This window comes from Zea mays, chromosome 5, assembly GCF_902167145.1.
Source record: "Zea mays cultivar B73 chromosome 5, Zm-B73-REFERENCE-NAM-5.0, whole genome shotgun sequence".
NCBI lineage: Eukaryota > Viridiplantae > Streptophyta > Magnoliopsida > Poales > Poaceae > Zea > Zea mays.
Genome location: NC_050100.1, coordinates 63,685,229 through 63,699,134, shown reverse-complemented (window position 1 = coordinate 63,699,134; position 13,906 = coordinate 63,685,229). Strand labels below are relative to the sequence as shown.

Below are 13,906 nucleotides of genomic sequence, written 5' to 3'. Positions count from 1 at the left end.
AAGATTTTGGTGAGGCAATGGGGTTTAAGGGCCAATAATGATCCCGTTTTGGTGCTTAATGCCAAAGGGGGAGAAATTAAGGCCAAAGCAAGAAATGGATCAGCTACCACTTGAGAATTTTGAAAATAGTAGAGTTGGAGCTTTTGTTTTGTCAAAATACTCTTATTGTCTCTTATTGTCAAAAGTTGGTCTCTTGTGGGGAGAATGGTTGATTATGGAAAAAGGGGGAGTTTTTGAATCTTTGATCAATTCTCTTGGAATATCTCTCTCTATGCCTCAACAAGTGATTTTGACTTAGAGATAGGAAATTGAGTTTGATTTGTGAAAACAAACCAAGTGGTGGCAAAGAATGATCCAAATATGTCAAATTTGAATCAAATACAAATTTTTGTTATCATTTGCATTGATGTTGCACTTCTTTAGTTGCTTTTTGTTGTGTTGGCATAAATCACCAAAAAGGGGGAGATTGAAAGGGAAATGTGCCCTTGGGCCATTTCTATAAGATTTTGGTGATTAAGTGCTAAACAAAAATGCGTTGAGTAATATGTGTGCCAAAGACTCAAGAAGTGCAAATCAAGATTAAAGGTATGTTTCTAGACTTAGTACATTGTTTTGAAGACTAATGTACTGTGTCTAAGTGTTAGAAACAGGAGAAATCGCGTTGGAGTTAAGTTGGCTGTGTTTAGCCAAAAGGCAGTTCGGTCTAGGTGCACCGGACTGTGTCCGGTGGTGCATCGGACAGTGTCCGGTGTGCCAGTACCAGTCCCGGTGAACAGCCTGCTCTCGGGTCTCGACGGTGGCGTACGGCTATAAATCATCGGACTGTCCGGTGGTGCACCGGACTGTCCAGTGAGTCGTCTGCGGCGAAGTCGCTGCTCTCGGGAACCAAGTCAACAACGTACGGCTATAATATACCGGACTATCCGGTGAGGCAGCAGACTGTCCGGGGAGCCAACGGTCGGGCGCGCCAACAGTCGGCCGCGCAATTCGCGCGTGACGTGTGGCCGAGCCAACGGTCGGATGGGGGCACCAGACTGTCCGGTGTGCACCGGACAGTGTCCGGCGCGCCAACGGCTCCAAATCTTCAACGGTCGGCTGCGCCAAATTTGGAAAGCAATCTGCACCGGACTGTGAACAGGGGATGTCCGGTGGTGCACCGGACTGTTCGGTGCGCCACCCGACAGAAGGCAAGATTTGCCTTCCTGGATTGCTTCCAACGGCTCCTAGCTGCCTTGGGGCTATAAAAGGGACCCCTAGGCGCATGGAAGAGTACACCAAGCATTCTTTGATCAACTCTAAGCACCAAGACTCCATTTCCGCGCATTTGATTCTTTGTGATAGCAACTAGAGCTCCATTTGAGTAGAGAACTCTTCGAGGTTTGTTGCAAGCTCAAGTTGTGACTAGTGTGCGTGTTTGTGCTCTGATTATGTGTCTTGTGTGCGTTGCTTTTCCCACCCTTACTTTCGTGCTTCTTTGTGATAATCAAATTGTAAGGGCGAGAGGCTCCAAGTTATGGAGATTCCTCGCAAGCGGGATATAGTGAAACCAAGAGAAACACCGTGGTATTCAAGTGGGTCTTTGGACCGCTTGAAAGGGGTTGAGTGCAACCCTCGTCCGTTGGGACGCCACAACGTGGAGTAGGCAAGTGTTGGACTTGGCCGAACCACGGGATAAACCGTTGTGCCTCTCTGTGTTGATTTCTTTGTGGTTATCGTGTTTAGCAAGAACTCCTCTCTAGCCACTTGGCTTTATTGCTCTAACACTTAATCAAGTTTGTGGCTTTAAGTTTCAAGTTTTACAGGATCACCTATTCACCCCCTCTAGGTGCTCTCACGTAGGGCATACAATTGCACTAAACCAAGGCAGCTTTTACCCAGTGCTGTTTGTTTAGGGCAGTTTAATTGGATAAATTATTGGTTGCTTTGTTGATCTCCTAGCATGAATGTATCTGCACTTTTCGATAGAAATCATTTGGTTCTATTTTTCACTATTGATTCCTGAAATATAATAAATAGTCTTGGTTTCTTACTTTTTTGTCCTCGAACCTTCTTATTGTTTATACGGCAAACCAGGTGCTTATGGTGTGGTTACATTGCCATTCTCAGTCCGAGAGGGTATCAATATTTTCTTGGCTGGATTTGTTCCAACAGAAAATGTCTGGTTCTAAGACGAATCTATTACATTAAAAGTAACATATCCACAATTCCACATGCTATTTGAACTCTTTATTCTGTGATGGAACTTGAGCTCCTTATCCTATCTTTAAGTTTTGCTTTGCATTACTGTTGCACTTTCAGATTGCAGAGACTAAAAAAAGCGCTGAGGAGATTGGGACAGCGCCCGATAGGGCACTATCTTTTTCTAGTAATCTAAAATACCTATGGTTTCAAATATCTAGGTTGTTCCTCATGTCACTGATGAAATAAAATAGTGAATACAGTCAGTGTCTTTAGTTCTTATGGATGGGCAGACCTGTCCAGCCAATGTTTGTGTTATTGAATTAGGAGACACTGTATGTAGGGTTTTATGACATCTTACAATATGACACTTATGTAATTATTATAATATAGCAGATAAATTGATTTCACTTTTATTTTAGGTGATAATTTATGGTTGTGGTGATATGTTTTGGTTTTACAACTTCACTCTTATGAGAATTGTATTGTTTTTTATGATTTATTTTTTCTATCTATTTGTTTGGGAACAGTTGGACCCTTAGATTAGGGTACACTCTTTGGGCTGCCATTTCTTTTATGCTAATGTAGCATTCACACATTTTACATTTCTTGGAATTAAAGACATCAAACTTGTACATTCATCTTATGGTGTTGGGGTTATTTTGCAGACACATTCAGTGAAGATTTGTTCTCAGGTTGATCTGTGCAATTTTGATGGCACTCATGGTGTCAAGTGAGGACTGGTTAGGATCCTTGAACTAGCAGGAGAGGTGTTGTATATTTTAACTCATAAACATGTAGTTTTACAAGAGTTGTCGCTATCTTTAATGATATGATGTTGACATGTTGTCAATCCAGACTGTCATGCTAGCTTCTGGTGCTGCCATTGGATAGGGTTCAAGATTGACTATGACTAATACATCGAACAAGATTAAGAAGGGGACAAAAGGAGATGTTTCTGTATTGAATCCTACTCTTATAATTTCAGTTCTTGCAATTTTGGATCGTATCAGAGATGCATTGTTTAAGAAAGTGAGTTTATTTCCTGAATTTTATATTTCTACCAATGTCATTGATTAGCATTGTTACCATTAGAATATTCTACGTATATGGTAATAATAACCCATTGAGGCTTTGTTTGGATAATATAGTATTGACACCGATCCACTGAGGCTTTGTATAGTCATTCCCTTGTGCTCAACTCTTTGTGATACAACTATGATCAGTTGATAAAAGTGGCACATAACTTGAGCAAGTTTTATATTTTGAGTACCTCCCTATTGTAACATATCTTGTTATACAGATAACCATGCTTCTTTGAATTAGATTTCCACAATGATTTTTAATAACACATATAACTGCTTTCAATGGCATTAATCATGTGGGATCATTTGTAAGCAATCAACTATTTTTCATTGTTAAAATTAACGTTTCGAATTCTCTTTCCAGGTTGGTGAGAAGGGTGGCCTCACAAAAAAGCTATTTGATTTTGCATATAAGCGGAATCTTGCATCAATTGAGGGGAATTGAGGGTGATTCCTCTGGTGGGTGCGCAGGGTTACGCCCAGTGGAATCTTGCATCAATAAGGGGTTCTGATTATCCGATGTCGAGAGGAGAGGTAGTGGTTGGCGGACACAGTACAACAAAAGGCTATAGGACTAACTGTATTGTATGTGATATTCTGTGAACTTATATATTTGGACTTGTGTGAATTTGTGATATGAACATATATCAATGTGTTTGAAATCTGTATTGTATGTGATATTTTGTGTTGCATGTGATATTATGTGTGTCTAATTTTTCATTTCTGTATTTTTTATTTTTTTTCTGGAAAAGGGTTAAGAACGTGGGTGCCCACGTTCTTAATGTTAAGAACGTGGGTACCATCGAACTTAATGTGCAGTCCCGCAGACCCACGCAGGACACATAAGTTCGACGGCCACGGGGCCCCGTCGAACTTAACCGTAAGAACATGGGTACCCACGAACTTATGGGAAAAAATTCGACGGCCCCCGTCGAACTTAAAAACGCATGTTCTTAATGTTAAGTTCGACGGTACCCACGTTCTTAATGTTAAGTTCGACGGTACCCACGTTCTTAATGTTAAATTCGACGGGGCCGTCGAACTTACTTCTCTAAGTTCGTCCAAAAATCGTCGTCGGCTATATTCGTCGGTAAACCCACGTTCTTACGGTAAGTTCGACGGCTTATTACATTAAGTTCGACAGTTTTTCACCCACGTTCTTTAACCAGTTTCCTGTAGTGGATGATTCAATTGTCAATCTTAGAAATGATAATGCTAATTTAATTGCTAAGATTGATCAATTGAATGTCTCTCTTGCTAGCCTTAGAAATGAGAATGAAAAATTGATTGCTAAGGCTAAGGAATTAGATGTTTGCAACATTTCCATTTCCAATCTTAGAGATGAGAATGACATTTTACATGCTAAGATTGTTGAATTAAATGATTGCAAACCCTCTACATCTACCATTGAGCATGTTTCTATTTGCACTAGATGTAGAGATATTAATGTTGATGCTATTCATGATCACATTGCTATGATTAAACAACAAAATGATCATATAGCAAAATTAGATGCTAAAATTGCCGAGCATGAGTTAGAAAATGAAAAATTTAAATTTGCTCGTAGTATGCTTTATAGTGGGAGACGCCCTGACATTAAGGATGGCATTGGCTTCCAAAAGGGAGACAATGTCAAGCTTAATGCCCCTCCTAAAAGATTGCCTAACTTTGTTAAGGGCAAAGCTCCCATGGTTCAGGATAACGAGGGTTACATTTTGTACCCTGCCGGCTATCCCGAACATAAAATTAGGATTATTCATTCTAGGAAGTCTCACTCTGGATCTCATCATGCTTTTTATGTATAAGAGTGAGACATCTAGTTCTAGGCAATCCACTCATGCTAAATTGCCTAAGAAGAAAACTCCTAAAGCATCAAATGATCATAATGTTTCATTTAAGACTTTTGATGCTTCTTATGTGCTTACTAACAAATCAGGCAAGGTAGTTGCCAAATATGTTGGGGGCAAACACAAGGGGTCAAAGACTTGTGTTTGGGTACCCAAAGTTCTTGTATCTAATGTCAAAGGACCCAAAACTGTTTGGGTACCTAAAATCAAGAACTAAATTTGTTTTGTAGGTTTATGCATCCAGGGGCTCAAGTTGGATCATCGATAGCGGGTGCACAAACCATATGACTGGGGAGAAAAGAATGTTCTCCTACGAGAAAAACCAAGATCCCCAACGAGCTATCACATTCGGGGATGGAAATCAAGGTTTGGTCAAAGGATTGGGTAAAATTGCTATATCACCTGACCATTCTATTTCCAATGTTTTTCTTGTAGATTCTTTAGATTACAACTTGCTTTTTGTTTCTCAGTTATGCAAAATGGGTTACAACTGTCTTTTTACGGATACTGGTGTTACTATCTTTAGAAGAAGTGATGATTCAGTAGCTTTTAAGGGAGTATTAGAGGGTCAGCTATACTTAGTTGATTTCAATAGAGCTGAACTCGATACTTGCTTAATTGCTAAGACTAAAATGGGTTGGCTCTGGCACCACCGACTAGCCCATGTTGGAATGAAGAATCTTCACAAGCTTCTAAAGGGAGAGCACATTTTGGGACTAACAAATTGTCGGCGTTTCGACCCCGGGGGGTCCCTGGACCGACGAGTAAATTGTCGCTACGTGTCCCAGCCCAGATGGGTTGGCGCGAGACAGAGACACAAGGGGGGAAAACAGTAAGGGGAACCGCGGCCTCGTGTTGTCCTGCGCCCAGGGCGGATGCGCTTGCAGTAGGGGGTTACAAGCGTTCGCGAGGGAGAGAGAGAGAGGGGGGTGTGAGACTGGGCGTCAGCCCGTTCTCCCGCGTGGCCACCCTCTCGTACGAGGGCCCTGGACCTTCCTTTTATAGACGTAAGGAGAGGGTCCAGGTGTACAACGGGGGTGTAGCAGTGTGCTAACGTGTCTAGCAGAGAGGAGCCAGAGCCCTATGTACATGCCGACATGGCTGTCGGAGAGGTGTTGGAGCCCTGTTCATGTGGCGTCGTGGCCGTCGGAGGAGCACTTGAGCCCTATAGAAGCACAGCTATCGGGGCTGTCGGATCCTTGTTGACGTCTCCTTGCTTCCGTAAGGGGCTGAGAACCGCCGTGGTCATGGAGCACGCGGGGTGCCATCATTACTTGTTTTACCGGGGCGAGCCAGATGGGACGCCGGTCTTGTTCCCCGTAGCCTAGGCTAGCCTGGGCTAGCTAGGGGTAGGGTAATGATGGCCCCCCTTATGGCGTGGTCGGTCCGAGCGAGGTGGTGACTCCTCCGAGGTCGAGGTTGAGTCCGAGCCCAGGGGTCAGGCGAGGCGGAGACCGTCGTCTGAAGGTCGAGGTTGAGTCCGAGCCCGGGGGTCGGGCGAGGCAGAGACCGTCGTCTAGGGTCGAGGTTGAGCCCGAGCCCTGGGGTCGGGCGAGGCGGAGACCGTCTTCTGAGTCGAGGTTGAGCCCGAGCCCTGGGTCGGGCGAGGCGGAGACCGTCTTCCGGAGTCGAGGTTGAGCCCGAGCCCTGGGGTCGGGCGAGGCGGAGACCGTCTTTCGGAGTCGAGGTTGAGTCCGAGCCCGGGGGTCGGGCGAGGCGGAGATTCCTATGGCGCCCGAGGCTTGACTTGGCTGCTGTCAGCCTCACCCTGGCAGGTGGCACAGCAGTCGGAGCAGCGCAGGTGGCGCTGTTTTCCTGTCAGGTCAGTCAGTGGAGGGGCGAAGTGGCTGCGGTCACTTCGGCCTTGTCGACTGGAGAGCTCGCATCAGGATAAGGTGTCAAGTGATCCTTGCATTAAATGCTCCTGCGATCCGGTCGGTTGGCGAGGCGATCTGGCCAAGGTTGCTTCTCCATGAAGCCTGCCTGAGCTGGGCCTCGGGCGAGTCGAAGGTGCGTCCGTTGCTTGAGGAGACCCTCGGGCGAGGCGCGAATCTGCCTTGGTCTACCGTTCCTGCTCGAGGCTGGGTTCGGATGAGGCGAGATCGTGTCCCTTGAGTGGACGGAGCCTTTGACCGGTATTGCGCCCATCAGGCCTTTGCAGCTTTGTGCTGATGGGGGTTACCAGCTGAGATTAGGAGCCTTGGGGGTACCCCTAATTACGGTCCCCGACAGTAGCCCCCGAGCCTCAAAGGGAGTGTGGGTACTCGCTTGGAGGCTTTGCCGCACTTTTTTGCAAGGGGACCGGCCTTTCTCGGTTGCATTTTGTTCCGGTGGGTGCGCGCGAGCGCACCCGCCGGGTGTAGCCCCCGAGGCCTCGGAGGAGTGGTTTGACTCCTTCGAGGTCTTAGTGCCTTTTGTGATGGCTCGGCCGGTCTTGTTGTTCCCTCATGTGAACTGGTCGTTGCCCGGGTGCATAGTCAGGTTCCGAGTTCTCGGGCTGGTATGTTGACGCTGTCAACGGTTTGGCTAGAGCCGGGTTCGCGAGAGCAGCCCCCGAGCCTCTGCACAGGGCGAGAGGACGGTCAAGGGCAGACTCGGCTTTTTTCATACGCCCCTACGTCGCCTTTCCACAAGGAGGAGGGGGGAAAGCGCCATGTTGCCCTCGGAGGGCGCCGAACATGGTGTCTCCAGTGAGTTGCTAACGGGTGATCTGAGTGGACGCTCGTGCCTGTTCGATAAGGGTCAGCTAGTGGCCCAGAGGCGTGCTCCAAAAGTACCTGCAGGTGATTTGTTGGACCCGGTCCCGTTCGATAGGGTCTGAGGGCTCGATGCCTCCCTCTGACGGGATTCTGTTACAGAATCGCTCCTGCTGGTCTCGGAAATGTCCTAGGGTACCTCGGGAGCATAGCCCGAGCCTTGGTTATATATCGAACGTACCCAGAGTCATCCCTCACTCTGCGTGCTCTGGGGCGACTGTCGAACCCGTCAGGGGGCCAGCCTACGAACCCCTGATCAGTAGTGAGCGTGGAGCCCGAGTGGCCTGAGGCGGCTGTCGAACCCTTCTGAGGGGCCAGCCTTCGAACCTCTGACCAGTAGTGGGTGCGGAGCCCGAGTGCTCTGAGGCGGTTGTCGAACCCTTCCGAGGGGCTAGCCTTCGAACCTCTGATCAGTAGGGGGGCTCGGGGCCCGCTTCCTTCGCGGAGAAGGATCCCTTTCGGAGTATCCCCTTTCCCGGTCCCTTTAGCAAGAGAGAGAAAGGGGAAACGAAAAAGGATACGAAATCGAACGTCGTGGCGTACCTTTTTTGACGCAGTCATTATGGCGGAGGTGAAGCGTCGCCCGCTTCTCCTACCAAAGGTGTCGCCTGCCCTGCCGCAGAGTTAATGCGATGGGACGAGCGGTTCGTGGGGCAGCCGTTGCGAGGGCCGTTCGAGGAACGGTCGTTTCGCCTTCGAGTTTTGGTTCTCGCGGTGGGTTCGGGCAAAGTGTTGAACGGGTCCTGCCCGGGCCTTTATATATTTGGAAGAGGGACCGGTGGTGGCTTTTTGCTCTGCTGCTCGCCTCCGCTTAGGTTTCCTCAATCTGAGGGAATAGCCAGAGAAAGAAAACCGCGCACCTTGTCCGCCCCGTCGCCACCTCCTTCACTTGGCGATGGCCGACCGGGTAACCATCGTTCCGCCGCGCGACCCGTGGCCTTTCTCCACTGTCATGGTGGACGACCTGGAGGCCCTTGTTGCCGATGGCTTGCTTCGCCCCCTCTCTGATGTCCTGCGGCCGGAGTGGATGGTTCCTCCGAGCGGGGCCGACCCGAACCCGCCGCCGAGGTATGTGCTGAGTTTCGTCTCCTTCCATGAGCGGGGGTTTGGTGTGCTAGCAAGCCGTTTTATGCGGGCGCTCCTGCATCACTATGGGGTGGAGCTGCACAACCTTAGCCCCAACTCCATCGCGCAAGCGGCCATCTTCGCGGCGGTTTGCGAAGGATTTTTGGGGATTGACCCCCACTGGGATCTGTGGACCCATCTATTCTCCGCGGAGCCTTTTGCCTCGGCGACGGGGGAGAAGAGAGTCTGCATGGCGGTGCGGGCCGGTGGCTACATCCTCCAGTTGAGGCAGGCGCGTGCGCAGCAGTACATCCCCACCATCCTTGTGTCTTCGAACAAGCGGTGGCAGTGCCAGTGGTTTTACCTCCGGAATGACGATGGGAGGCTCCCATTGTTTTCTCAACGAGTGGTGACCGCCGCCGGCAGCAATTGCCGCTATGGGCCCCGCGCGAGAGGCAGAAGAATCTCCAGCCCCTTCTGGAGGCCTTGGAGAAGCTGCGAGAGGGAGGGCTCACCGCCGCGGGGGTGGTTGCCGCCATCCATCGCCGGAGGGTGCTCCCCTTGACGGAGCGGCGGCTGCTGCTCTCGGAGATGACGCCGGGGGTCGGCTTGGAGGGTTCGCAGATGTCCTCGGTCCCCCTCCCCGCCGATGACCTCCACAGGCGGGTAGCCGGCACGGTAGGGAGGCTAGACGCCGGCGCCCTTATCCAGCTCCCGATGCATCCCGAGCGTGGGTGGATGTCCTTGGTGAGTGTCCGCTCCTTCTTTCTTGTGTCTGATTGCCCTTAGTTCTCACAGTCGAGACTTTTCGTTCGTCTTCAGGAGCTGGGGTCTCACAAGCCTTCCCTGCCACCGGTCCCGGAGGACACGGTGGACCAAGCCGCGCGGAGGGTTGCTGCGGAGAAGAAGAAGGAGAAGAAGGACACAATGAAGGCTCGGGCCCGCGAGCGGACGCGGGCTCGGGACGCTTTGGAGAAGCGTCGTCGTCGGTAGGAGAGGGACGGGCTCCCGAGGGAGCCGTCGCCGGAGACGCCTGACGATGACGACGACAATGACGATGATGATGAAGACGATGACATGGCCGCCCGCCTTGGCCTCAGCCCGGATCTAAGGCTGGGCTAGGGGTCGTTGAGCCAGCCCCCGTGTGGGCCGGCGCTGTCGGTATCCGGGGCCGGGGCATCAAGGTCCCGACCCGAAGAACAGGGGCAGGCTGAGGGGGTACTTGACCCCTTGGCCAAGGTAGCTGAGGTGACCCCAGGGAGTCAGGCCGTCCCGCCTATTCCCCCAGAGCCGTTGCCCGTGCCGGCAGCAGAGGAGGCCGATCCTTGGGTCGTCGTGTCCGCGCCTAGGCAGACCGTCCCTTCGGTGCCCTGGGCGCCCGAGGCAGGGATGGTGCCGAAGCCGGCAGCGGGGCAAACCTTGGTGGTGCCCGCGGGGACCGATGCTCGAGGGGCCTCCCCGCAGGCATGATTGGTCGTGGCCCGGAGTGGGTAAGTATCTAAGGATACTTCTGTCCTGGCGCCTTCTTCGTGTGTCCTGATCCTGCTCTTCTCTTTCCTCCCAGCAAACGGAGGCACGGTTCGACCGGTCTGGCTCCCCGGAAAGCCCTTAAGACGGCGCCAGCTTCTGCAGCTGGTGCCGCATCGGGCCTCGCCGGCCGGCTGGCCTCTGCACAAGGTGCCCCCGAGAAGGGGGGTTAGGCGGCACAAGTTGCCATGGGGCGAGCTCCCGAGGCTGACCCCTCCGTCGAGGCGGCCGTCGAGTCGAGGGGGACTGCTGGCGCGGCCGCGGCCTTGAGCCCACCAGTCGTGTTGCCGGTGCTGGCACCGGCTTCTTGCCGAGGCTGTTGCTGCTCTGGCTGTGGAGCCACCCGTCGCCGTCGATGCTGAGATGGCCGAGGCACCGCTACTCGAGGCCGGCGATCGGAAACCTGCCCCCTTAGCTGAGGAGGTTCCCTATGCGCCGACTGCAGGGGGTGCCGATGCCTTGGAGAAGGTGGCGCAGAACCGCGGCCCGTCCTAGGGAGCGGCGACCTCGTCCTCGTGCGGCGCAGTCCCAGCGAGCGGCGTCAGCCGCTCCGGTTCTGGGCCCGTGGTGCTTCGAAACCCTCTTCGTTCTTGACGATGAGCGAGAGGAGCAGTCTTGGGGCGAGCTTCGTGAGCGTGCCGAGGCAACGATGGGGTCGCTTCGGTCGACCCTGGAGGTCCTTTCTAGGGACGTTCCCAGGATCCTCCAGGTAAGGATTTCAGGCATACCTTTCACGTGATCAAGGCATTCTTCGTGACGCCCCGCTTCCCTTCCTCAGGATCTGACGGATCTGAGCACCGCCAAGTCATCGTTCATTCACCACGAGGCCGACGTCTGGGGTTCGCTGCGGTTTCTGAGGACCGCGCTTGCCAAGGCTACCGAGCGCCTCTCCCAACTGAGCGCCGAGGCGGCGGACCTTCGTTTGCTCCGTGACGAGCTAGGGGTAGAGGTAGCGGCGGCACGCGCGGAGGCGCAGCGGTGGCAGTTGGAGCTTGGCCAGGTCATCGGTGAGCGGGATCAATCTCGGGGCCAGGCCGCTGAGGATGAAAGCCGGGCTGAGGCCCTTGGAGGCCAGCTAGTCGAGGCGTCCGCTCGGGCTGGAGCCCTTGCGGCGGACCTGGCCGTGGCCATCGGGTCTGCTCAGTCCGCCCAAGCCGCAGCCTCGGAGCAGCGTATCCGGGCGGAAGGTATGTCTTGGATGTTTTGAGATTTTGATTCAGCTTCATTCTTCAACTTGCGTTTGAAGACTTCTGCTTTGGCTGTTTGCAGAGCTCGAGTTTGCCCTCAGCGAGTCTGCCAAGGCGCTTGCCCAGGCGACTGAGCAGAAGGAGGCTGACCGCGCGGCCATGTCTGAGGCTATCTCGGCCTTTTGCCAGATCTTTGTCTTGACGACGTCCCCTCAGGAAGCTCCCCTCAGAGTCGCCTGCAGGCCTTGGGCGACCACGCGCGCGGCAGACTCCGCGAGGCGCTGCATCACGGTGTTAGGCGGGCCTTCGCCGTGCTCGCTTCCCACTATGATGTGGATCTGGAGCGGGTCAACGAGGGGTATTGCCTTCCCGACGAAGACGAAGCTGCCCTGGCCAAAGTTCAGAGGCTTGACGCGGCCGCCACGGGCCCAAGCGCGGTGCTGGCGTCCACCTTCGAGGTGGAGATCCTTCCGCCTGCGCCACCGTCCGAGGCCGGGGCGGATCTTGCCGAGGGTGGAGACGGCGCTGAGGTCGGAGATAAAGCCGAGGGTGCCGCTCCTCCCCCGGGCGATGCTTGATTCTGCTGGAGCAGTTTGTTTTGAACACGTGTGTGTCTTTTGCGGGCGCCGAGGCCTGAACACTTTGTCGTCATGATATAAAGCTATGTCTTTTTCTTCCTGTTTCGCGTACCCGGACTTGTTCGTCAGTAGCAGGATCGCTTACCCAAGTAAGAGTTATTTTTCGCGGTAGGTGACGAGTGAGGTATCCGTATCCCGGAGGCGTAGGAGTCCCTCGGCTCGGTCGGCCTTGTCGCTTACATGCACTCTTATTCGTTTCTTGGGGTTCTGTTACTGATATAGCCGGGAGACACAAAAGTCATTTTGGCGGAAGACTTCTTTCCGAGGAAAATCTTGACGCAGAGGGGGTTCCCCCCTTCTAGCCCCCGAGGGAGGGTCGGGCTTTGCCGGGGCAAGGCTGACCCTTCCTTGATGGTTAGACTTTGCTTGGGTATGTAAACGAGGTATATGAACGACTTGAAAACATCTTAAGAGTAGAAGCGACGTAGCTGTCGGATGTTCCAAGCGTTGTTGTAGGCCTCGCCTTGACTATTGGCCAGCTTGTATGTTCCGGGCTTCAGAATCTTGGCGATGATGAACGGCCTTTCCCAGGGAGGCGTGAGCTTGTGGCGCCCTCGGGCGTCTTGTCGTACCCGAAGCACCAAGTTGCCCACCTGGAGGTCTCGGGACCGAACCCTTCGGGCGTGGTAGCGTCGCAGAGACTGCTGATACCGCGCCGAGTATAGCAAGGCCATGTCCCGAGCCTCTTCCAGCTGGTCAAGTGAGTCTTCTCGGTTTGTCTAGTTGCTTCGGGCGTCGTATGCCCTCGTCCTCGGGGAGCCGTATTCTAAGTCTGTGGGCAAGATAGCCTCGGCCCCATAGACTAGAAAAAATGGCGTGAAGCCTGTGGCTCGGCTTGGCGTCGTCCTCAGGCTCCAGACCACCGAGGAGAGTTCCTTCATCCACCGCCTACCGAACTTGTTGAGGTCGTTGTAGATCCTCGGCTTGAGTCCCTGTAGAATCATGCCGTTGGCACGTTCTACCTGCCCATTCGTCATGGGGTGAGCTACGGCGGCCCAGTCCACCCGGATGTGGTGGTCCTCGCAGAAGTCAAGGAACTTTCTGCCAGTGAACTGGGTGCCGTTGTCGGTGATGATGGAGTTCGGGACCCCGAAGCGATGGATGATGTTGGTGAAGAACGCCACCGCCTGTTCGGTCCTGATGCTGTTTAGGGGTCGGACCTCAATCCACTTGGAGAATTTGTCGATGGCGACCAGCAGGTGCGTGAAGCCCCCGGGTGCCTTCTGCAAGGGACCGACGAGGTCCAGACCCCACACAGCAAACGGCCAGGTGATGGGTATTGTTTGCAGAGCCTGAGCGGGCAGGTGGGTCTGCCTTGCGTAGAATTGACACCCTTGGCAGGTGCGTACAATCCTAGTGGCGTCGGCCACCGCGGTTGACCAGTAGAAACCCTGTCGGAAGGCGTTTCCCACGAGGGCCCGAGGTGCTGCGTGGTGACCGCAAGCCCCCGAGTGTATTTCTCGCAATAACTCCTGACCTTCGGCGATGGATATGCACCGCTGGAGGATGCCTGAGGGGCTGTGGTGGTAGAGCTCCTTTTCGTCACCCAGCAAGACGAACGACTTGGCGCGCTGCGCCAGTCACCGAGCTTCGGCTCTGTCGAGGGGTAGCTCTCCTCGGTGG

General features: G+C 52.9%; 1 long non-coding RNA gene across 1 annotated transcript; it reads left to right on the top strand.

The window, feature by feature from the left end:
- The first annotated feature begins 2,845 nt into the window (after window positions 1-2,845).
- LOC103626459 (uncharacterized) lies at window positions 2,846-3,941 on the top strand. The gene is made up of 2 exons (XR_552959.4): window positions 2,846-3,210; window positions 3,628-3,941. It is a non-coding gene; the product is annotated as an uncharacterized lncRNA (long non-coding RNA).
- Window positions 3,942-13,906: the final 9,965 nt, after the last annotated feature.